The 23,249-nt window shown below is 41.7% G+C and overlaps 1 long non-coding RNA gene across 3 annotated transcripts; it reads right to left on the minus strand.

Annotated features, from left to right (window-relative positions):
* Nucleotides 1-1,809: 1,809 nt before the first annotated feature.
* On the minus strand, nt 1,810-2,258 carry LOC123272874. 3 transcript variants are annotated; one of them, XR_006511192.1, is made up of 3 exons: nt 2,182-2,258; nt 1,978-2,114; nt 1,810-1,910 (listed from the first exon to the last, which is right to left on the minus strand). It is a non-coding gene; the product is annotated as an uncharacterized LOC123272874 (long non-coding RNA). The 3 variants fall into 3 exon arrangements; XR_006511191.1 differs by lacking the exon at nt 2,182-2,258 and having other exon boundaries at nt 1,810-1,907; nt 1,978-2,175; XR_006511190.1 differs by lacking the exon at nt 2,182-2,258 and having other exon boundaries at nt 1,978-2,175.
* Nucleotides 2,259-23,249: the final 20,991 nt, after the last annotated feature.

The following is a 23,249-nucleotide window of genomic DNA, read 5'->3' on the forward strand; positions in this document are numbered from 1 at the left end:
CAATTTTTAGTATTTATTTTATTACGCCTTTAAATTGGTAGGGACGATTTTTAAATTGAAAGAAAAAAATTTAATTAAGAACTGTCGAATAAATTCAGGTTTGGCATCATTGGGTAATCTATTGACCCCCGGGGTGCCGTCACAGATGAGCTTACTTTACCTAACTAATATTTTAGGGACTCACCATTATTGGCCCCATAAGTCAGCCCAAATAATACCCCGTTTCTCTAACGACTTAGCCTCGAAAGGCGGGTACGTGTCGTGGCCGGTCTTCTGGAAATACTCCTCGGAGTAGTATCCGTATCGAGAGTCTTCGACCGGGATGACTCCTCCTAGTGGCCGAACTTTGGGAATCTCAACGGAAGTCAGTGTCCAAGTCCGGGTGATGTCCGTCCAGAAGGCAGGGCGGTTGTTGTTGATTGGAATGGACTGACCCTCTTGACCCTGGTACGAAGGAGGCGGTGATTTTGGAGAGTCTTCTTCGGCGGTTCGTACTACTTTCACACGCGGTTCGACGAGTATTTCGTCGTCGATTATTCGCAACGACGGTTTCGTTGCCCGCACTACCTCTACTTCCGATTCAACTGGGTTTGTGTTATTAATTGCCGACAAACTGAACGGTTGGGCTAAGAGACGACGGCCTTGTTGTACCGAGCGACCGGATCGACGCGATCGCCTTCCTCGAGACATGAACTGGAGGATTTGGTGTTGGCGGAACGCTGGCTAGCACTCGCACCGAAGAGACTAGAATCTGGTGAACGCTGGTAAGCGCTCGACCGGCAGGATGGGTTAAGTTGGCGGAACGCTGGCTAGCGCTCCCACCAAAAGGTTTTTTTATTTGGGGTGGAACAGCTTGTTAAGCGCTCGCCCCCATAATAAGTAGAGTGGACTATGTATTCGGTATAGTTGGTATTTATTCGGATAATAGGATCTGGAGAGATTCAAGTCGGAGGGCAGAGCTCTTTACACTAGAGAGTCTCTGGATCTACTGACTGAATTAGCTCCAGATTAGTTTTTTATAAACAGTTTTTCAGCCATGTTTGCAGCTCAGGTCACTCCCTGAGAGAGTCATCGAGGCCCGGGTCCCATGCTGACGTAAGATGTTTGGACTATCCGCGGCCGCGGTGACTCTCTACTGATGCCTTATCGCGAGACTTCCGTTACCAAGCTGCTGATCAAGCCACCAGCGAAGCAACGGACATCTCTCAATGTGCATTCGGAGAATTTAACAAGATATATTTATTTAAAATATAATATTTATAAAGTAATCAAAAAAAATAATTTTAGGCGAAATTCTGAGAACGTAACAACTGGCATATTTCCCACAAGCGTGGAAGTTGATATACATTTTCCCATTAAACAAAGTCTCTCCACCGCGTTCGTTATCTGATACTCGTCCGATAGCTAATACTTCGCATCTAAGTAAAGTATTTGAACGAGTAGTAGCCAATCAAGTGATGAACTATCTTGAGGACAATGAATTGCTTGATAACTATCAATCTGGCTTCAGAAAACATCATAGTACTCAGCCTTTTGATTATGTTGACCATAAAGTTATTTTGAGAAACTTGGTTGAATTAGGCTTCTCTATTGATACAATCACCTGGTTCTTTTCATATCTGACTAACAGGAGTCAGTCAGTGGTAGATGAACAAGGGATTCCGGTGGGTTTCGTTGAAACCACGTCTGGTGTTCCTCAAGGCTCGGTCCTAGGACCTATATTATTTTTAATAGTTATGAACCTAGTAACTAAACGGCTGGCATATAGTCGATATGGTCTATTTGCCGATGACACATACATCTACTTACATTTCTATTCGTATCAGCTCCATGAAGCAATAAGGCTGATAAATGTTGATGCCCAAGCTGTTGCTGATTGGGCCAGAGAGAATGGCTTAGAAGTAAATCTTCTTAAACCAAAAGCTATGCGGTTAGGATCAAATAATAGAGTGAAATCTCTTATACGTGAAGGATTACCCCCTATCATCATTGATGGTGTGACACTCCCGTATACGGACTCGGCTAAGTGTCTTGGACTCCATTTATCGAGTGATCTATCTTGGAATTTTCATGTTGCAAAAACAGTAAGCAAAATAAACTCTACATTATATAGTCTGAAACTACGTAAAAATATTTACACTCATAATATAAAAAAACTTCTAGTCTCAGCAACTATTTTACCCCTAATTGACTATTGCATTATTGTTTTAACAAATTCATTATATGAAAATGATCGTAAACTTCAACGTGCGGTAAACTCAACTATTCGCTTTATCTTTCACTTAATAATACTGTATAAATTAGGACGGTGGCGTTGTTTGCTCGGTGGGTCTTATATACGTGACTAAATAAAGTAGTCAGTACTTGTCTCGGATAGCTTAACTGGTAGAGCCTTTGGCGCGTAACCGAGAGATCTGGGTTCGATTCCCAGTCTGGGCTGTCTGATTATTTTTTCAATTAGGGAAAAATTCCCACTGACTAGGTCCCCCCCCCTTTTCCCTATCCGTTCTTTCCCAACTCCCTCAAAATTTGCTTTAATATGGCTTTAATATGTGACGAACACGTCACGCCTTACAGACGTGAATTTGGTTGGCTATCTATTAAAAGTCGCCGTATTTATTATGTTGCTTGCTATTTTTATAAACTTTTAGACATAGAAAAACCTTATTACTTGCGAGATTTATTCTGTGAAGATCTTACTGTTAGGCATTCTGAAAGATTAGCAGCAAAGAAAAACAGTAGTTTCAAAATGCCGAATTTTGCTACAACTCATTATGAATATTCTTTTGTTGTAACGGTCATACGTCTTTGGGATGAACTTCCAGTAGACATTGTTAACTCATCTAGCCTAGAAATCTTCAAAAATAAACTGTTCGATTACTTATTTATTCTGGATATTTAATCTCTATTGTCTTATTTACTATAATTGGTTAAATCGTTTTATATGTTTATTATTATCAAAATTAAACTCTTATATTTAACATTGTTACCTAATATGTAAAATCGTTAATATTTATAAATACTTATTATATCAATTTTGTTATTATTTAGGTATAGCAAATAATCATTGTATAATTAACTGTTAAACAAATTTATGTACTTAATTTCTGAATATTGCCATCTGGCCAAATTGGCTTTGGTATAACAATAAATTAATCTAATCTAATCTAATCTAAATCATTCAAATATATCACCTGTCGTCGGTGAACTAATAGCAATAAAAAAAAAATAATACACCTTTAATTGTACAGTTCGGTACGCAATCAATAACTCGTCAGTGTTCCGTCACCGCGTCTCACACTGGGCTCAAAATTTCGCTAAGCCCCAATCTCGCATCTAGGAGTGGGTACTTTGCGCGCCTACTGACTGCCTCGGACGTACAGTCGTTTCTCGGGTTCCCTCTCCGGAGGTGGACCTTTTACTTGGTATCGGTAAGTCGACGTTCGCACGAACCCGAAGCTCGATCAATGGGTAATCAACTAATCAGTCAAAGGTTACCCCGGGATTATAAATGCAAAAAAATCACACAATAATAATAATAACTACCGAACAGCAGTAAACAACAAAAAAGGCGTTACCTAAATACCTCGTGGGATTATCTTCGCTGAGTTAGTAACAACTCAACCTTGAAATTTTTCAACAATAAGTCACGCCAAGCGTCGACGACGATTAAATAAAATTAAAATTATTTACATATTCAACTCAAGCTAAATTTTAATTTAACTAAATCCCACGAGCTATTTTAATCGAAAGCAAGCCCACTCACCCTGGTCAAAGACGCAGATCCAAATCTCGTCCGTAGGTTGGTCGCTCGCCAAATCGCCCTCGGCTTCCACGTCGAGATAAATCTGGGGTTGGTGAGCCCAGCATGGCGTCGGATGTCCACTGACAACTCGTGAAGAATGTCCCGATCCTGGACTATACACGTCGAATTGATGTGAAGCCTCACAATCACGTTGTAGTAACACAAAACTCAATAATTGATAACACCGGCACACAAAAAAAAAAAGTTGTCTGTACTTGGGACGCGCCACATATATTCCCATGTAATTTGACCCGCTGAACCCGAATTTGAGGTCCGTTTGGCCCCTACACCCTAGGATTTTGAGAAAACTGTAAAAAACCGAAAAAAAACGGGAAAATTGGGGGTTTAGGTAATTGCAAAAAATTTTTAGATTATAACTATGCATGTTTTTCATATATTTCGATCTGCTTTATACTTATCTGAAGTGTACTCAGACCAGCAGCCATTAAAAGTCTAAGTAAATCCCGAAAACCCATGAAAATTGCGAAAAAACAAAAATTCCCAATATTGTGATAAAAAAAATGTATTGAGCTAAATATATGATGATTTTCATGTAGGTTTATCGACGACATATAAATCTCCAACTTTTATAACTCAGACGTCTCGAAAACATCAAACAAATGTGCAAAAAACCCCGAAAATTGGAAAAAAATCAAATGTAATATAATAAAAATCGAGTTATTATTCAAAATAAATAAAAAAAAATCATATCATTCGATCTGTGGTGCATAAAAAAAAAGTATTTCGTCTTAAGACTTAAAAAAAATTAATTTTTTCGGAAAATATCATCAAAACCCTTTGGATTTGAATTTTAATTCGTTCTCCGCTTATATCTCACCCTTTTATCTTCAAACGTCCTGCATAAAGGGTTTCTCTTTCGTTTCCTCTCTTCTTCGGGTAAATCTCTCTTCAGAGTCCAACAATGATCTACCATCATATTGACATCCACTCATGTTTTGATGGAATGTTTCTTCTCTTTCTTCACTGAAATTACCAAGATTTTCAGGAAAGTGTGAAAGATGAGATTGTAAATAGTGCAATTTTGTATTCACATTCCCTAAAAAATTTCGAGATACTTCCTTAAAACTTCCCCAAGCTGCTCTCTCAATCTTGTGCATCTCATACTCAAGATTAGCATCCTGGAATTGAGTCCGAATTTGGGGTACATAAAAATTCCTTCTTTCAATTTATTGTCACTTATAGCTGGAAATTTTTCGTCCAAGTACTTAACACAGTTGCCATTTTATCGAGAGCTTTGACAAAATGCTTCATAAGGTCAAGCTTGATATAAAGTGGTGGCAGCAAGTACTTGTAAGGATTAATGAGAGATTCTCGCATAACGTTGTGAGAACCAGGATTCAAATTCTTTCTTGTTGGCCGTTCTTTTCTACTGTAGGGAATTTTCCGATCGTGACTATCCTACAAACATACAAGAAGGGATATATTGTGAACCAGATTGTTGGCTTAACTAGTGTAGCAATTTTCAGATCACCACAAACTTTTCAATGATTTTTGGTCAAATGAGCTACTGGAGTCGGTGCTTTGAGACTTCGCTTAGACAAAGCAATGAAAAACTTTCACTCCTCGTCCTGAAAGTGTTCGGCTTTAACTCATCAATCAAACTTCTTACATCTGAACAGTCCACTAATGAATTTTCGCCGTTTTAAAAATGTTATCAGATTTTTTTTCCCTATCACGATACAAATAAGCTGTTGTATTTTTAGTTAATAAATTTTTTTCTTTAAGCTGATGTTTCAGGGTTTTCACTTCTAGGAACTTTTGGGCTCAGAATCGATTTCTTGCTTAAATGCTTGTGCCTGTAACCAGGGCACCTCCACGTGGTGACGGCGGGCAACAGGACCGTCTGGCATAGTCCCTGGGTTAACGGCTTGAATGCCGTCATGGCAGGCACAAGTAATAAGTGTTTTACGATGCAGGGACCCGGAATCCCAGTATCGGCGTCTGGTCAGAGTGAGAAAGCAGGCTCGCAGGCGTCGTCATCAAGTGACTGCAGCTCTTCATTAGTGGGTGACTTGGCTTCTGAAGCGTTTAATATGACAAGAAGTGTCTCTCACATATGTAACACACCCTCCAATTGCTTCTGTTACATATGTGGAGAATTTGAAGTAACGAAAAGTCGTAGATCTTTTTCAAACAAATTGAAAAATGTCTACGAAACCTGCTTCGGTATCCAGATTACGAACTGGGAAGCAACTTGGGTACCACATTCACTTTGCAATCGGTGTCACACGATGCTTACTCGTTGGGAGCAGACGAAAAGTAAACAGTGCTTGAAATTTTCAAAACCTGTGATTTGGTCTGCACCAACGAGTCAAAAAACTGCTATTTTTGCACGACGGAAGTTTCAGGTTTTTCTTCGACAACCAAACATAAAATTCAATATGCCAACGTAACATCAGTTGTGCCAGCAGAAAAAGTTTTGAATGTCGAAGAACCTGCAGCTCCTGAACCAGTGAATGAACATGAAGAGATGGAAGTTGAAGATAACTTTGAAGAAATCGATCCTGAACCCGAAGAGATCCATTCTGAGGATGAAGAATACATCCCGAGTGGTGTTCCTAGAAGTAAAGACCCTGAAGTCTTCGATCAACTTGAATTGAATGACCTTGTACGAGACTTAGGACTATCTAAGGTAAAAGCTGAACATTTAGCCTCAGCTTTAAGGAAAAAAAATTTATTAGCTAAAAATACAACAGCTTATTTTTATCGTGATAGGGAAAAAGAGTTCCGGAAGTATTTTACAAAAGACAGCGAAAATTCATTTGTGTACTGTTCAGATGTAAAAGGACTGATCGATGAGTTGAAGCCAAACACTTACAAAGACGAAGAATGGAGGCTTTTTATTGACTCCTCTAGGCGAAGTCTTAAAGCTGTGCTTCTTCATAATGGAAACTTATTGGCACCGATTCCAGTAGCTCATTCGACTAAACTAAAGGAGACTTATGACAATTTACAGGTTGTATTAGATAAAATAAACTATTCAGAACATCAATGGAAGGTTTGTGGTGATCTGAAAATTGCAACAATATTGGTAGGCCAACAATCAGGGTTCACAAAGTACCCCTGCTTCTTATGTTTGTGGGATAGCCGAGACCGAAAGAATCATTACATTCAAAAAGAATGGCCAACAAGAACAAATTTGAATCCTGGTTCTCACAATGTTACGCGACAATCTCTAATTGATCCTTCCAAGTACTTGCTGCCCCCACTTCATATCAAGCTTGGCCTTATGAAGCAATTTGTCAAAGCTCTGGATAAAGATGGAAACTGTTTTAAGTACTTGGGCGAAAAATTTCCAGCTATAAGTGACGCTAAATTAAAAGAAGGAATTTTTGATGGACCCCAAATTCGGACTCTATTCCAGGATGCTAATCTTGAATATGAGATGAACGAGATTGAGAGAGCAGCTTGGGGAAGTTTTAAGGAAGTATCACAGCAATTTTTAGGGAATACGAAAAGTGATAACTACGCAACTTTAGTTGACGAGTTGTTATACAACTATAATACTTTAGGTTGCTTAATGAATACAAAATTGCACTATTTACATTCTCATCTTTCACACTTTCCTGAAAATCTTGGTGATTTTAGTGAAGAGCAAGGTGAGAGATTCCATCAAGACATTAGTGTGATGGAGATATCAAGGAACGTGGGATGTAAATATGATGGCAGATCATTGTTGGACTCTGAAGAGAGATTTACCCGAAGAAGAGAGGAAACGAAAGAGAAACCCTTTATGCAGGACGTTTGAAGATAAAAGGGTGAGATATAAGCGGAGAACGAATTAAAATTCAAATCCAAAGGGTTTTGATGATATTTTCCGAAAAATTAATTTTTTAAGTCTTAGGACGAAATACTTTTTTTTTATGCACCACAGATCGAATGATATGATTTTTTATTTATTTTGAATAATAACTCGATTTTTATTATATTACATTTGATTTTTTTCCAATTTTCGGGGTTTTTTGCACATTTGTTTGATGTTTTCGAGACGTCTGAGTTATAAAAGTTGGAGATTTATATGTCGTCGATAAACCTACATGAAAATCATCATATATTTAGCTCAATACATTTTTTATCACAATATTGGGAATTTTTGTTTTTTCGCAATTTTCATGGGTTTTTGGGATTTACTTAGACTTTTAATGGCTGCTGGTCTGAGTACACTTCAGATAAGTATAAAGCAGATCGAAATACATGAAAATCATGCATAGTTAGAATCTAAAAAATTTTTCAATCACCAAAACCCCCAATTTTCCCGTTTTTTCGGTTTTTACAGTTTTCTCAAAATCCTAGGGTGTAGGGGCCAAACGGACCTCAAATTCGGGTTCAGCGGGTCAAATTACATGGGAATATATGTGGCGCGTCCCAAGTACAGACAACTTTTTTTTTGTGTGCCGGTGTAACCGTCAATTCAACGTCGATGACAATAATAATTTTTAACAGCAATACTCAATAGCGAACTACGCTTCGTCATAGTAATAATTATTTTGTCGCTTAACTTAACAGCAAGAATAAAACAACATCCGAAATTTGTTGCAACGGAATTAAATTAGCAAAAGTACATCCGAGCAACACCAAGCCAAAACGTGGAAGAAAGAAAAATCATCACTTATCGCATTCTTTGCTTGCTCGCCCCACTCTCGGGAGTAGTTGACGTTTTAACTCTAGAGATGGCACCATATATTCAATTTTCCGATATCGACGTGCCATTTGATGTATTGACTGGAGCATTGGCGCGCTCGACAGCCTGCTTTCCAACTTCACGCCTGCGCCGCTTGTTCACTCCACGTTCCGTGTAGTCCGTCGTCTTGTTTACTCTTGGGACAGCCATCCTCTCGCCGTTGATGATCTTGAAGAAGATTTTCGTCGTCTTTTTTTGTCGAGCGAGTGGCCGTCGTATTTTGTACCATTTACAGTAATTAAATAACTTAAATCTAATGTAAAGCTAACTTAATTTACTACAGTTAAATTATTTCTTAATCGCAAATAAATTCGGGGTTTCGCGCGCAGTCGAGGTTCGTTCGAATTTTACTCACGCAAGGGCGACTCGGTCGCGGTGAATCCAACCAATGACCGCAATTAAATTAAAATTTGCTTTTTGAATAAATTCAAAATACTAGTAAAAAAAATAGTACACAGGTGGCGCTAACAACAGCGGCCTGTAACAACACCTCCCCCCAGCCGTCGACCAGGAGCCCATGGTTTCGTCTAGGTACTTTTTGGACCAGCACAACTACCTTCGGAACCAACAGCAACCTAAACTACCCATCACCAGCAATATAACCAAAAAAATTATTTCTTAGTCAAATTCAGAAATAAAGTTTTATTTATAAACATGACTCGGCTTAGCGGCACGTGCAGCACTATCGCCCTATGGCGTATTCAGTCAGCGCCTTTGGCGCATGGTACTTCGTCGTCTGCATGACGATCAAAACAAACGAATACAAAAATCAAATCATAAACCAAAAAAACTTTTTTTTTCTAAAATAAATAAAAAAAAAAAAATTAGAAAAACGGTAGACCCTGAAGGCAATCCGTGCAACTTCCCCCTAATTCCATTCCTAGGTGCATAAAACTGCACTAATGATGTTTTTGAGCTCTCCTAGCTCAAAAATACAATTTATGTGTTATTTTAAGCTCTTCGAGCTTAGAAAGATAGCTTTTCTATGCTTTTGAGCTCGAAGAAATCAAAAGTCTGATAGAAGGTTCATAGAACAATATTTTTTTAATTTTCAAACCGCACTAACTTTTGAATGAATCAACCGATTTTTATGCAGTTGGCAGCATTTGACGCAGTTTTTTTAGTTTCATGAAGAATCTTCAAGTTTGAATTGATAAAACTAGTAAATTTGGAGTAATTCCAAAAAAACACTTTTTCGGTTTTCTTTCGTTCATGATATCTCTTGAACGAATTGACCAATTTTGACCAACTTGACGGCGATCGATGTGATTTTTTCATGCTAATAGCTGATTAGTTTTTTAAATTGATCAGTGGATCCGTTTAAAAGTTATTTCAAAAAATGTCGGAGTTATGTTAAAAAAACACTTGTTTCCAAATATTTTATCGAGGATATCTCTTGAACCAATCAACCAATTTCTACGTTCTTGGCGGCAATCGACGCGGTTTTTTGAGTTATGAAAATAATACTATATCATTGAAAACAATCCGAGAAGAAATGACGAAGTTATGTCAAAAAAACACTTTTTGGTTTTCTTTCGTTCAAGATATCTCTCGAACGAATCAACCGATTTTGACCAGATTAGCGACGATCAGCGTAGTTTTTCAAGCTTAAGGGCAAATTAGTTTTTGAAGTTAATCGATAAAGCCGTTTAAAAGTTATTCCAAAAAAACCACTTCCAAAAAAAATTTTTTCTCATTTTTTTTGAGATTTTTAAAAATTTCTCAAAATCTATCGGTCCGAATCGGTTCAAATTCTCAGGAAATTGAAGTTTGAGGAAACTCTTTAGAACGCCGTTAAGTAGATTCCGATCGGTTTAGTCGTTCAAAAGTTATAAGCGAGTCACATAGTCACACACACACACACACACACACACACACACACACACACACACACACACACACACACACACACACACACACACACACACACACACACACACACACACTCGGGGCAGAAAAGACTCGGAGCAGAAGAGATACTGCTACCAGGCGCGTCTCCGCGAGTGGATGGGAGAACGCTCGCTGTCCTTGGATGACACTTAATCTCTTAGTTGATGAGGTACATCGGGTAGGAGCCAAGCAAAATAACCAAACAAAATAAGCTCACGTGGACAAAACTCCCCTTTGATGGGTTGGTCACACTAACTGACCTAGCAAGACGATTGGTTTCTGCTGTAACTCACTGGGAGTGTCCGGAACCTGTATCGTAGTTTCCGACGATGCAGGCCACGGCTGATGTGAGCTTGCTCTGCCGAGGTGAAAGTTGCAGCAGTGGTTCAGGAGCCAGCCACTTCGGGCTTTGATCAGGAAGTACGCAGTGAGTGTTAGAGATCGGAATCTTCACCGCTCCAAGCGAGTCTAGTCCCCCGTGTATTCTGCGACTGGCTAAGTGTCGGCTAGGCCTCAGGGAACTGGGGTAGGAGTATTATCTCCGAGGGTACACCCGTTCCTAGTTATGACAACCCGCTCCACTCCGTACGATGCGCTGGTAAATCAAAAAAGTATGAGTAACCCACAGAAAACAAACAAGAGTGGAAACGGGTTACATGCCCAACAAGCAGCGATTGAAACGAGCACTGAAATGAAGCGATCACAAGCGTTGAAACGCCTAGAGAAACTGACCAGCGAGTTAAATGTTTTCGTTCAGTCAACATCCACAAGGAGATAAAAAACAAGACGACTAGTGTAGCGAACGCACTTCAACGTTTCAAAAAACTGGACGAAGAATGGCGCTCATCATTACACCGCACCCCTTGTGCTACATCGGAGAGAAATAGTCAAGTGGTTGTTGAAGAAGCAATGGACACTGGAGCCGAAGGTGACGGAGAATCAGTCGCTGAAGAAGAAAGTAAAACTATCACAACGGCAGAGACTGAATCCTTTGACCAAGACAGCCGCATCCTGAAGAAGTTGAGAAGAAAAATTCGTTCTTCCGAAGGCGGAGCTCTTCATACTCCCAAGAATCTGAAAGACCTTGGACCTGGTCATCCCATCAAGAAGCAGAAAGTGGTTAAGGATCTTCCACAAAACTCTGATGATCAGAACAAGAAGCCAGGCTGGGAAAAGGTTCAGTCCAGAAAGGACAAGAAGAAGGAGCGCAGGAAATTGCCCCCAGAAAAACCTCTGGTGCCTCCATCGAAGCCGAACCAGAAGCCGAGAAGAACAGCAACGAGACCGGAGACACTTATTATCCGTCCAGCGAACAAAGATAAGTATTCTGAAATGCTTACACGGATCAAGGCGGACGTTCGCCCAGATCAGGTCCGCAACACAGTCGAGAAGATACGCAGGACCGCGACAGGGAACATTCTCATCACGCTGTCGAAAGGCAGTAGTGATAGAGGTAAAGACCTGCAGAAGACTATCGCGGGAATACTTAAGGAGGACGCAAATGTCATTAGTACAGGACCTGAAGAAGACCTGGAAATTCGCGATATTGACGATACTACAACTAAAGATGACATTCTAACAGCTTTACAAGAGGCAGCTGGAAACGATTGTGGTATAACAGTAGAAGCCATTAAAATTCGTAAGGTCTTACGTAGCAGAACACAAATTGCGTCGGTGACTCTGGCAGCAACGGTAGTGCAGAAAGTGGTAGGAGAACACGGCAAGATTAGGATCGGCTGGACCAATTGTCGTATTAGAACCGTACTAAGACCAGTCCGATGTTATAAATGCTGGCATTTTGGACACCGTGCGGTTCAGTGCACAAGTGAAGTCGACCGCTCCAAACTTTGCAGTAAATGTGGAGAAGAGGGACACAAAATCTCCGAATGTAATAAGCCTGCTAAATGCGCACTGTGTGCGGATCAACTCGGTACAGAGAATAACGCCCATCATGCCGGCACAAGCAGATGCCTAGTATACCAAGAGGCACTCAAGAAGATAACTGATAAACGAAAATGAGAATACTGCAGCTAAACATCAACCACTGTGAGGCGGCACATGATTTGCTCATGCAGACAGTACGTGAACAGAAGCTTGACCTTGCGCTTATATCGGAACCCTATAAACACCTCGGCGGCCAACCATGGGAAACTGACTGCACCACAAAAGCTGTCATATGGTCCTGTCGCAAGCTCCCCTTCCAGAGTGTCGTTAACAATAGCAGCGCCGGCTTTGTAGCAGCATCAGTAGATGGAATCCGCTTTTACAGCTGCTACGCATCACCTAGTCTCACTATTTTTGAATTCATGGACTTTCTGGATCGACTGACGGAGGACGCGAAGCAGTACTACCCAGTGGCAATAGCTGGAGACTTCAACGCCTGGGCAGTGGAATGGGGCAGCAAACACACCAACGCTCGAGGTAAAGAACTACTAGAAGCTTTTTCTACGTAAGATGTAGTATTGTTAAACAGCGGCGATGCGCCGACGTACACTAAAGGAGACGCAAGTTCTATTGTGGATCTTACTTTTGTCAGCAGCAGCCTCATCAGAGGAAACTACGACTGGAAGGTGATGGAGATCTACACGGCCAGCGATCACAATACGATTCTCTCGGACGTATCAAAGGTGAAATCCTTTGACCCAGGTGCTCTAGCAGCTGCCCTAAATAGTGAACCGCTTACTACTGGATCTGCAGAAGAAATGACCAAGGACTTGATGAAGAGAGTGACCCAGGCTTGCGACACCTGCATGCTCCGTAAACGGGGCATGAACCAAAGACCTTCGGTGCACTGGTGGAACGAACACATCAGCTTCCTACGGAAAGAGTGTCTTAATAAAAGAAGAATATCTCAGCGTGGTTATCGGCGGCCTGACTCAGCGGAACTAGTCGCAGAATACAAGAAAGCTCGTCGACATTTAAACAAAGCCATCAAGAATAGCAAGAAGAACTGCTGGAAAGAGCTAATCAACGAGGTGGACAATGACTTGTGGGATAGACCTAACAAGGTAGTCATGGCACACCTGAAATATCAGCCAATGCCGTCTCCTACGTATCCTCAACTCTTACAGAAGATCGTGACTGCGCTGTTTCCACGACAGCGCGTTTTTAACTATCTGTTGACACAGGACGAACTGAATGATATTTCACCTGTCACGAAAGAAGAACTGATGGAAGCTTGTAACCGCGTCGGGAATAATAAAGCACCAGGATTGCACGGAATCCCTAACATTGCCTTGAAAACATCTATTAAAGCAGCGCCAGCGTTATTCCTCGACGTCTATAACATCTGCTTGAAGGAAGGGATTTTTCTTTGGAAGTGGAAACAACAACGGCTGGTACTACTTCCTAAAGGGAAAAAGCCACCGGAAGAACCGTCATCTTATCGTCCACTCTGCATGCTGGATACAGCCGGTAAGATACTAGAACGTATAATCCACCAAAGGATAGAAGCAGTTGTCGATCCACTCTTAGCAGACAGTCAGTACGGATTTCAGAAAGGACGATCAACCCTGGACGCGATCAACCTGATTGTCGGTATAGCCAAAGACGCAATCGTCGGTACCAGATGGAAGGGAGGAACGAAGAAATATTGCCTGGTGGCAACTTTAGACATAAAAAATGCCTTCAACTCCGCCAACTGGGATTGCATCATGCAAGCTTTTCAAGAGATGAAAGTACCAGGATACCTACGAAGGATAGTCGCTAGCTACTTTACAGATAGAGTCCTGAGATATGACACGAAGAATGGTCCAAAGGAGTATGATGTTACTGGAGGTGTACCGCAGGGTTCTGTTCTCGGTCCACTTCTCTGGAATGTCATGTACAACGGATTGCTGAGGTTGAAACTACTAAGAAAAGTCAAACTGTTAGCGTACGCGGACGACGTAGCCATAGTAATCGTCGCCAAACATCTCGATAAGATAAAACATATGTTCGCTATCACCTTTGAGCGAATTAACCAGTGGATGGACACAGTAAATCTACAACTGGCTAAACAGAAGACCGAGGCTGTACTTATCACTAACAGAAAAGTGGTGGAAACGATCAATCTAAACGTCGGAGACCAAGAAATCACATCCCAACCATTCATTCGATATCTGGGAGTGATGCTCAATGCATGACTTAACTTCAAACAACAAGTTGAACACGTGACCGCCAAAGCATCAGCAGTAGTAGCCAACCTAGTAGGATTGATGCCCAACATCTGTGGCCCGAAGCAGACACGGAGATCATTGCTATCATCAGTAGTTACATCGGTCCTCACATATGGTATATCCATTTGGGCCGACGTACTTAAGATCCAAGAATCATGGAGGAAAGCATGTCCAGTTTACCGACTGAGCGCGCTAAGAGCAGCCAGCACCTCTCGAACAATATCAGAGGAAGCAGTGTATGTCATTTACGGAACTTTGCCGCTCAGAGTCTTAGCTGAGGAAAGACGGAACCTTTACCAACGAAAGAGGACAACCGCACAAAGTGCCGAGGAACTCAGAGCTAAAGAACGGCAGAACAGCATCGCTCGATGGCAATCACAGTGGGACGCCGCGACAACAGGGAGATGGACACACCGTCTCATACCGAAGATCGACGTTTGGCTAAACCGAAGTCATGGCGAGGTCAATTACTATCTGATGCAGTTGTTGTCAGGACATGGATGTTTTCAGACGTATCTTCACCGCTTCAAGCATGATGATTCACCGGAGTGCCCGTCCTGCCCAGGAATCAATGAAGACGCGGAGCACGTTTTCTTTGAGTGCTCACGATTTTACCCACAGCGAGATGAGCTGGAGATGATCCTAAAGAAGAAAATCCAACCAGAGACAATAGTAGAAGCAATGTTGTCATCAAGAGCCTCCTGGAACGCCATTAGCACATTTGCAACAGAAGTCTTCATAGACTTGCGTTTCATCGAAAGAAAAAGAGCAAATGACAACAACTAGAAGAAAGGTAAAATAACACCTTAGCTACCAGAAGAAAGAGCAGTAGCTAGATCCTCCCCTCACGAAGTAATGCCTAACGGCCGTTTCCATGAGGAATTAGGGGAAAGAGGAAAAGGGGTTTAGGGTTTAGTGGGTAGGGGCGCTAGCGTCGAGTTTTTGTATGACACTGCGTCGAGTCGCCACATATCCAGGCCAAACAACTATGCATAGAATCTGTAAAAAGGATTCCCCCCCCCCTTAAAACAAAAAAAAAAAAACACACACACACACACACACATACACACACACACACACATACAGACATAGTGACAACCTCTTGGGAGTATTCAGGGACGCTTCCTAGGACCTTAAGACGTCGAGATAAAAACTCGATTTTGGAAAAACGGAGTAAAACCAATAACTTCCCGATTTTCTGAGCGGGAAGTTAAAAAATTTTTTCAATTTTTAACTTTCCGCTTAGAAAATCGAAGATTTTTGAAAAATCGGGGTTACTGGTTTTACCCCGTTTTGCAAAAATCGAGATTCGAACAGATCTCGACGTTTTGAATCTCTAAGAAGCTTTTCTGACTATTTTTACGATGATGTACGTACGTCTGTATGTATGTATGTGTGTGTATGTGTGTCTGTATGTGTGTGTGTGTGTGTGTGTGTGTGTGTGTGTGTGTTTTTTTTTTTGTTGGGGGGTGAATCCTTTTTACGGATTCTAGGCATAGCTGTTTGGCCTGGATATGTGGCGACTCGACGCAGCGTCATACTAACTCGACACTAACGCCCCTACCCACTAAACCCTAAACCCCTTTTCCTTCTTTCCTCTAATCCTCATGGAAACCGCCGTCAGGCATTACTTCGTGAAGGGAGGATCTAGCTACTGCTCTTCCTTCTGGTGGCTAAGGTGTTAACTATCTTCCTTCTATCTTCTGCTATTTGCTCTTTTTCTTTCGGTGGAACGCAAGTCTTTAAGGACTTCTGTTGCAAACGTGTTGGTAGCGTTCCAGGCAGCTTCTGATGACAACATTGCTTCTACTAGTGAATCTGGTTGCATTCTCTGGTTCAGGATCCTCTCCAGTTCTTCACGCTGTGGATCGAAACGAGGACATACAAAGAAGACGTGCTCCGCGTCTTCAGCAGCTCCTGGGCAGGACGGGCACTCCGAAGAGTTATCGTGCTTAAAGCGGTGTAGATACTCTCGAAAACACCCATGTCCCGACAACATCTGCGTAAGATAGTAATTGACCTCACCGTGATTCCGGTTAAGCCAAATGTCGACCCGAGGTATGAGACGGTGCGTCCACCTACCCTTCTCTGCAGCATCCCATTGTAGTTGCCATCGGCCTATGCTCTTTGCCGTTCTTCAATTCTAAGTTCTTCCGGGCTCAGTGCAGTTGACCTTTTCGTTGGTAAAGGGCCCGCCTTGCCTCTGCTAGAACTCTAAAAGGTAGGGTTCCAGCAATGACGCACACTGCTTCTTCTGATAGAGTGCGGAAGGCACTAGCTACTCGTAGGGCACTCTGTCGGTATATTGGTCCAGCTTTTCTCCATGATTCTTGGGTTTCCAGTGCATCAGCCCAAATGGATATTCCGTAAGTGAGCACTGATGTGACTACTGATGACAATAGTAGCCTCCTGCTCTGCATTGGGCCTCCGATGTTAGGCATCAGCCGTGCGAGACTAGCCCTCACTACTGACGCTTTGGCACTGACATGTTCCACCTGCTGTTTGAAGTTGAGTCGTGCATCCAGCATCACTCCCAGATAACGGATAAATGGTTGTGATGTGATTTCTCGGTCACCGACATTAATCTTAATTGTTTCAACTTCTTTTCGGCTGGTAATAAGCACTGCTTCGGTCTTCTGCTTGGCCAGTTGTAGGTTCACTGTATCCATCCACTGGTTGATCTTCTCAAAAGTGATGTCAAACAGATGTTGAATCTCGTCGAGGTGTTTGGCGACGATCACTGCGGCAACATCATCCGCATACGCTACCAGTTTGACACATCTTGGAAGCTTCAGTCTCAGGAGCCCGTCATACATGATATTCCACAGAAGTGGACCAAGAACAGAGCCCTGTGGCACACCACCGGTTATATCATACTCTTTTGGACCATTCTTTGTATCGTATTTCAGCACTCTATCTGTAAAATAGCTAATCACTAGTCTGCGAAGATATGTTGGCACGTTCTTCTCGTCGAGAGCTTGCATGATGCAGTCCCAATTAGCGGAATTGAAAGCATTTTTGATGTCCAAGGCAGCCACCAGGCAGTACTTCTTCGTTCCACCCTTCCATCTAGTTCCTGCGATTGCCTCTTTGGCCGTATTAACAACCAGGTTGATCGCGTCCAGGGTTGATCGTCCTTTCCGGAATCCATACTGGTTGTCTGCCAAGAGTGGGTCGACTACTGCATCTATTCGCTGATGGATGATACGCTCAAATATCTTACCCGCCGTATCTAGCATGCAGAGTGGTCGGTAAGATGACGGTTCTTCTGGCGGTTTCTTTCCTTTAGGTAAAAGTACTAACCGTTGCTGTTTCCACTTACGAGGAAAAGTCCCCTCCTTGAGGAATGCGTTGTAAGCGTCTAGAAATAATGTTGGTGCTGCCTTTATGATGGTTTTCAAGGCTATATTAGGGATTCCGTCCAATCCCGGCGCTTTATTATTTCCTACCCGATTACAGGCCTCCAACAATTCTTCTTCAGTGACAGGTGGAATGTCGTCCAGTTCATCTTGCGTTGACTGATAATTGAGACTGTGTTGCTGTGGAAACAGCGCAGTGACGATTTTCTGAAGGAGTTGGGGACACGTAGGTGACGGCATTTGTTGTTTCTTCAGGTGCGTCATGACCACCTTATACGGCCGACCCCACACGTCTTTGTCGACCTCGTATATGAGCTCTTTCCAGCATCTTCTTTTGCTCTCTTTTATGGCCTTATTAAGTTCACGACGAGCTTTTTTGTACTCTGCGATCAGCACTGCAGAGTAAGGTCGTTGATACCGCCGCCACCGAGATCTACACAGGCGATGACACTCTTTACGGAGGTTGCTGATATGATCATTCCACCAGTGTACCGCAGGTCTTGAATTCATAACACGTTTGCGAGGCATACTGGCATCACAAGCTTGTGTTACTCGCATCATCAGAGCCTTAGTATGTTCTTCTGCACATCCAGTCTCTATCGGATCACTATCGAGGGCTGTTAGCAATACTTCTGGGTCAAGAGATTTCACCTTCCAACCGACGGTGTTAAATTGCTTGATAGGCCCCCGGAGGTTCTGGTCGTTTGACGTTTCCCAGAGTATCGCATGATGGTCACTGGCAGTGTAGATGTCCAGTACCTTCCAGTTAGTGTTACCTTTAGCAAGGCTGGTACTGACAAAAGTGACGTCTACAATCGAGCTTGCGTCACGTTTGGTGTAGGTCGGCGTGTCACCACTGTTGAGCAAGACTACATCTAGTGTAGAAAGAGCTTCTAGCAGCTCTCTTCCTCGTGCATTAGTCTGCTTACTGCCCCAGTCCACTGCCCAGGCGTTAAAGTCCCCGGCTATCGCCACTGGATGATGTTGCTTCGCGTCCTCGGTCAGTCGATCCAAGAAGTCAGTAAACTCAGCAATTGAGAGGCTAGGTGGTGCGTAGCAGCTGTAAAAACGGATGCCATCTACTGATGCTGCTACAAAGCCAGCGCTGCCATTGGTAGCTACACTCTGGAAAGGGAGCTTACCACAAGCCCAGATCACAGCTTTCGTGGTGATATCCGTCTCCCAAGGTTGTCCAGCTAAATGTTTATATGGCTCCGATAAAAGCACAACGTCGAGCTTTAATTCCCGTACTGTCTGCATAAGCAGGTCATGCGCAGCTTCGCAGTGATTGATGTTAAGCTGCAGTATCCTCATGTTCGTTTATTTGTCAGCTTCTGGAGTGCTTCTTGGAAGACTGGACATCGGCCAGAACCAGACCGGTGAGCAGTGTCCTGAGAGCCAGGTTTTTCCGCACATAACGCACATTTCACTTTATTTTGGCATTGAGCAGCTTGATGACCAGTTTGCCCACATTTGATGCAAAGCCCAGATCGGTCGACTTCGCTTTTACATTGGGCAGTAGTGTGCCCAAAGTGCCAGCACTTATAGCATCGTAATGGTGTCTTAATTGCTCTGACACGGCAATTTACCCAGCCAATCCTTATTTTGCCTGTCTTTCCAAATATCTTCTGCACTATTGCTGCTGGCAATCGTACCGAAGCAGTTTGAGTACCTCTGTAGGCCGGACGAATTTTAATGACATCTTCAGGTATTTCGTAGTCATTTCCAGCTGCCTCTTGTAAGGCCTTCCGGACATCGTCTTTAGTTGTTTCGTCGTCAATGTCCCGGATTTCAAGCTGTTCCTCTGGGCCTTTACAGATGACTTGCGCTTCTTCTTTAAGGATGCTCTTGATGGTCTTCAGCAAAGCTTGTCCTTTGTCTGCGGTCTTTCTGGAAAGCGTAATGAGCATATTCCCATCATTCGTCTTTTGAACCTTGTCAACGACGTCACGGGTCTGATCTGGTGGGACATCTTTTTTAATCCGACGCAGTATCTCGGCATATTTTGCCTTCTCAACGGGTCGAATAATTAAGGCATCTGGTTTGGTGAATTTTCGCGGTTTTTCCCGCTTAGGCTCCGGCCGAGATTTGTTCACCGGTTGTTTTGGTAACCGCTCTCTCGCTTGCTCCTTCTTCTCCTTCTTGGATTGGACCTTCTGCCATTCAGTCACCTCTTTTTTTCCGGCGTTCTGCACTGCCGTGTTTTTCGGAGGGCTTGGTTTCAGGTCCTTTTTCTTCACAACTTGGCAGATCGTTGGGTCGGGAGAAGATCGATCTTTTCTCTTAGTTGACTTGCTGCTAGTTCTGATTTTGTCTTCCGCGACTGATTCACCGTCACCTTCGGCTCCAGTGTCCATTGCTTCTTCATTGACGATAGTTGCTTGAATGCTTCTCTCCGGTGTAGTGCGAGAAGTGCGTCGTACTGTTAAACACCATTCTTCATCAAGTTTCTTGAATCTCTGGAGGGCATTGGCTACGCTGGTCGTCTTGGTCTTAATCTCCTTGTGGATATTGACCTTAGATTGGATGAAGTCATTTAGCTCACTGGTCAGCTTTTCAAGGCGTTCAAACGCTTGCGACCGCTTCATTTCAGCGCTTGCTTCAATCGCTGCTTGTTGGGCATGAGGCCCGTTTTCACTATTGTTGTTTTCCTGAATTTTACTCATACTTTTAAATTCACCAGCGCATCGTACGGAGTGGAGCGGGTTGTCATAACTAGGAACGGGTGTACCCTCGGAGATAGTACTCCTACCCCAGTTCCCTGAGGCCTAGCCGACACTTAGCCAGCCCCGGAATACACGGACGGACTAGACTCGCTCGGAGCGGTGAAGATTCCGATCTCTAACACTCACTGCGTACTTCCTGATCAAGGCCCAAAGTGGCTGGCTCCTGATCCACTGCTGCAACTTACACCTCGGCAGAGCAAGCTCACATCAGCCGTGGCCTGCATCATCGGAAACTACGACACGAGGTTCCGGTCACTCCCAGTGGGTCACAGCAGAGAACGATCGTCTTGTTAGGTCAGTTAGTGCGACCAACCCATTAAAGGGGAGTTTTGTCCACGGGAGCGTATTTTGTTTGGTTATTTTGCTTGGCTCCTACCCGCTGTACCTCATCAACTAAGAGATTAAGTGTCATCCAAGGACAGCGAGCGTTCTCCCATCCGCTCGGGGAGACGCGCCCGGTAGCAGTATCTCTTCTGCCCCGAGTATCTCTTCTGCCCCGAGTGTGTGTGTGTGTGTGTGTGTGTGTGTGTGTGTGTGTGTGTGTGTGTGTGTGTGTGTGTGTGTGTGTGTGAGTGAGTGTATGTAAACCTCTTATAACTTCTGAACGGCTTGACCGATTTGCTCGCAGTTGCCGTCATTCGAAAGGTCTTCGCCAAACTTAAATTGCCTGTCAGCTGGAACCGATTCGGACCAGTAGATTTCGAGAAATTGCAAAAAAGTGAAAAAAAAAGTGTGTGCGTGTAACCTTTACGCGCGATTGAAGTAAAACTTCTTTGGCGTTGACGGCACATATCACTGAAATGATTAAATTTTAACTTGAATAATAAATATCACATTATAATTCAATTATAATTGGCTCCCCGCCTTTAGTAATCCCGCGAAAATTTCTCACAATTATATACAATTAAGTACAATTATTTAAAAAAAAAAAAACATTAACATGGCCCTTTTATTATGGTTTTTGTGTGAAAAAATATTGTACACGAAATTATTGCTGACAATTTTTGTCGCGAGAAATTTTTGCATGAGAAAAAAGAGACGGTTACCGATATTTTGCATACTATTGTCAAGATAATTTAATGAAGATTAATTTGACACTTTTCAAAAATTGATTTAATTTACTAGAAACGAAAAAAAACCTCAAGATAGGTCAAAAAATTTTCCTGACCGTCATGTATGTAACTCTGAAAACACTATAACTTGCGAAAAAATGCATCATTTATGTTTTTTTTTTTTTTTTTTAATTCTTTAGGATAATTGTAGGCCACCGAATGCGAATGGTTAGGTATTTTAGTGTCATTTATGTACAATTCACAAAATAAAAGAGCCAAAAGACTGTATATATATATATATATATTTTAGGGTGAGCCAAAAAAACTAACCTATCGAATTTATGGATTTAAATGAACCTATATATCGAAAAAAAAATTTCCTGCAAGGCAGGATTTTTAGCTCAATTTTGAGAGGTGTCGGTGAGCATTCAAAGTTTCCCATTTAAATAACACGTAAAAAGATCTTTTTTCATTAAAAATGATATAACTTTTGAACTGCTTTAATTAAAAATTTTTTGATGGCAGATTCTTGAAGGACATATGTCATTTTTCGAGTTTATTATTAGTTTAGAAGTTAAAAATAAATTGTAAACGCGATTAAAAAGGAAGAGAATAAAATTTGTGATAAAATCACTAATGTTTTTGGAAGAAATCATGTCAAATTATTTCTTAGATAATATTATTCTTTCTTCATTAATTGTGTTCTCTTCCTTTTTAATCGCGTTTACAATTTTGTTTTAACTTCTAAACTAATAATAAACTCGTAAAATGACATAGCAGCAAGTTTTTTCTGTCAGATACCATAAATGTCGCAAAAATATTGATACAGTAGAATTCAAAATTTTGCTTTTAATATTTTTATAATTGATTAACTTTTTTAAGAAATCTGAGTCTTGAAGTGGAGCGCTTATCGGACAAGGAGCTTTAAACCACGCTTTTATACAAATAATACTCGTATACCTCCCCCCCCCCCGCCTACTTATCTTATTTCAAAGTCATTTATTTCCTCAAATATAAAAATTTCTAACAATAAATGCCTAAAAATGCTTATTTTGATTTTTTGCTCAATTTTCATGACCAGTAAATATATGAATTTTTGACTCTAAAAAATAGAACTAGGAATAATTTTGTAGGAAATTTAATATCCTTCAAGAATCCGCCATCAAAAAATTTTTATCTCAAGCGGTTCGAAAGTTATATAATTTTTAATGAAAAAAGATTTTTTTACGTTTTATTTAAATGGGAAACTTTCAATGCTCACCAACACCTTTCAAAATTGAGCTAAAAATCCTGCCTTGTAGGGAAATTTTTTTTTCGATATATAGGTTCATTTTAACCCATAAATTCGATTGGTTAGTTTTTTTGGCTCATCCTAATATATATCCATGTAAAATTTACATGGATGGTGATATATCTATGCAAATTATGTACATTTATTTTACCAGGGACGCCTGTACATTATCTTCTTAGTACAGCTGTTTTTTCGGCAACTAATTTTGAACGACTTATGTTTTTTTTTTTTTTTTTTTTTTTTTTTTTCATAATTAAATGAGCATTA

Source organism: Cotesia glomerata, linkage group LG10 (genome assembly GCF_020080835.1).
Source record: "Cotesia glomerata isolate CgM1 linkage group LG10, MPM_Cglom_v2.3, whole genome shotgun sequence".
Lineage (NCBI taxonomy): Eukaryota > Metazoa > Arthropoda > Insecta > Hymenoptera > Braconidae > Cotesia > Cotesia glomerata.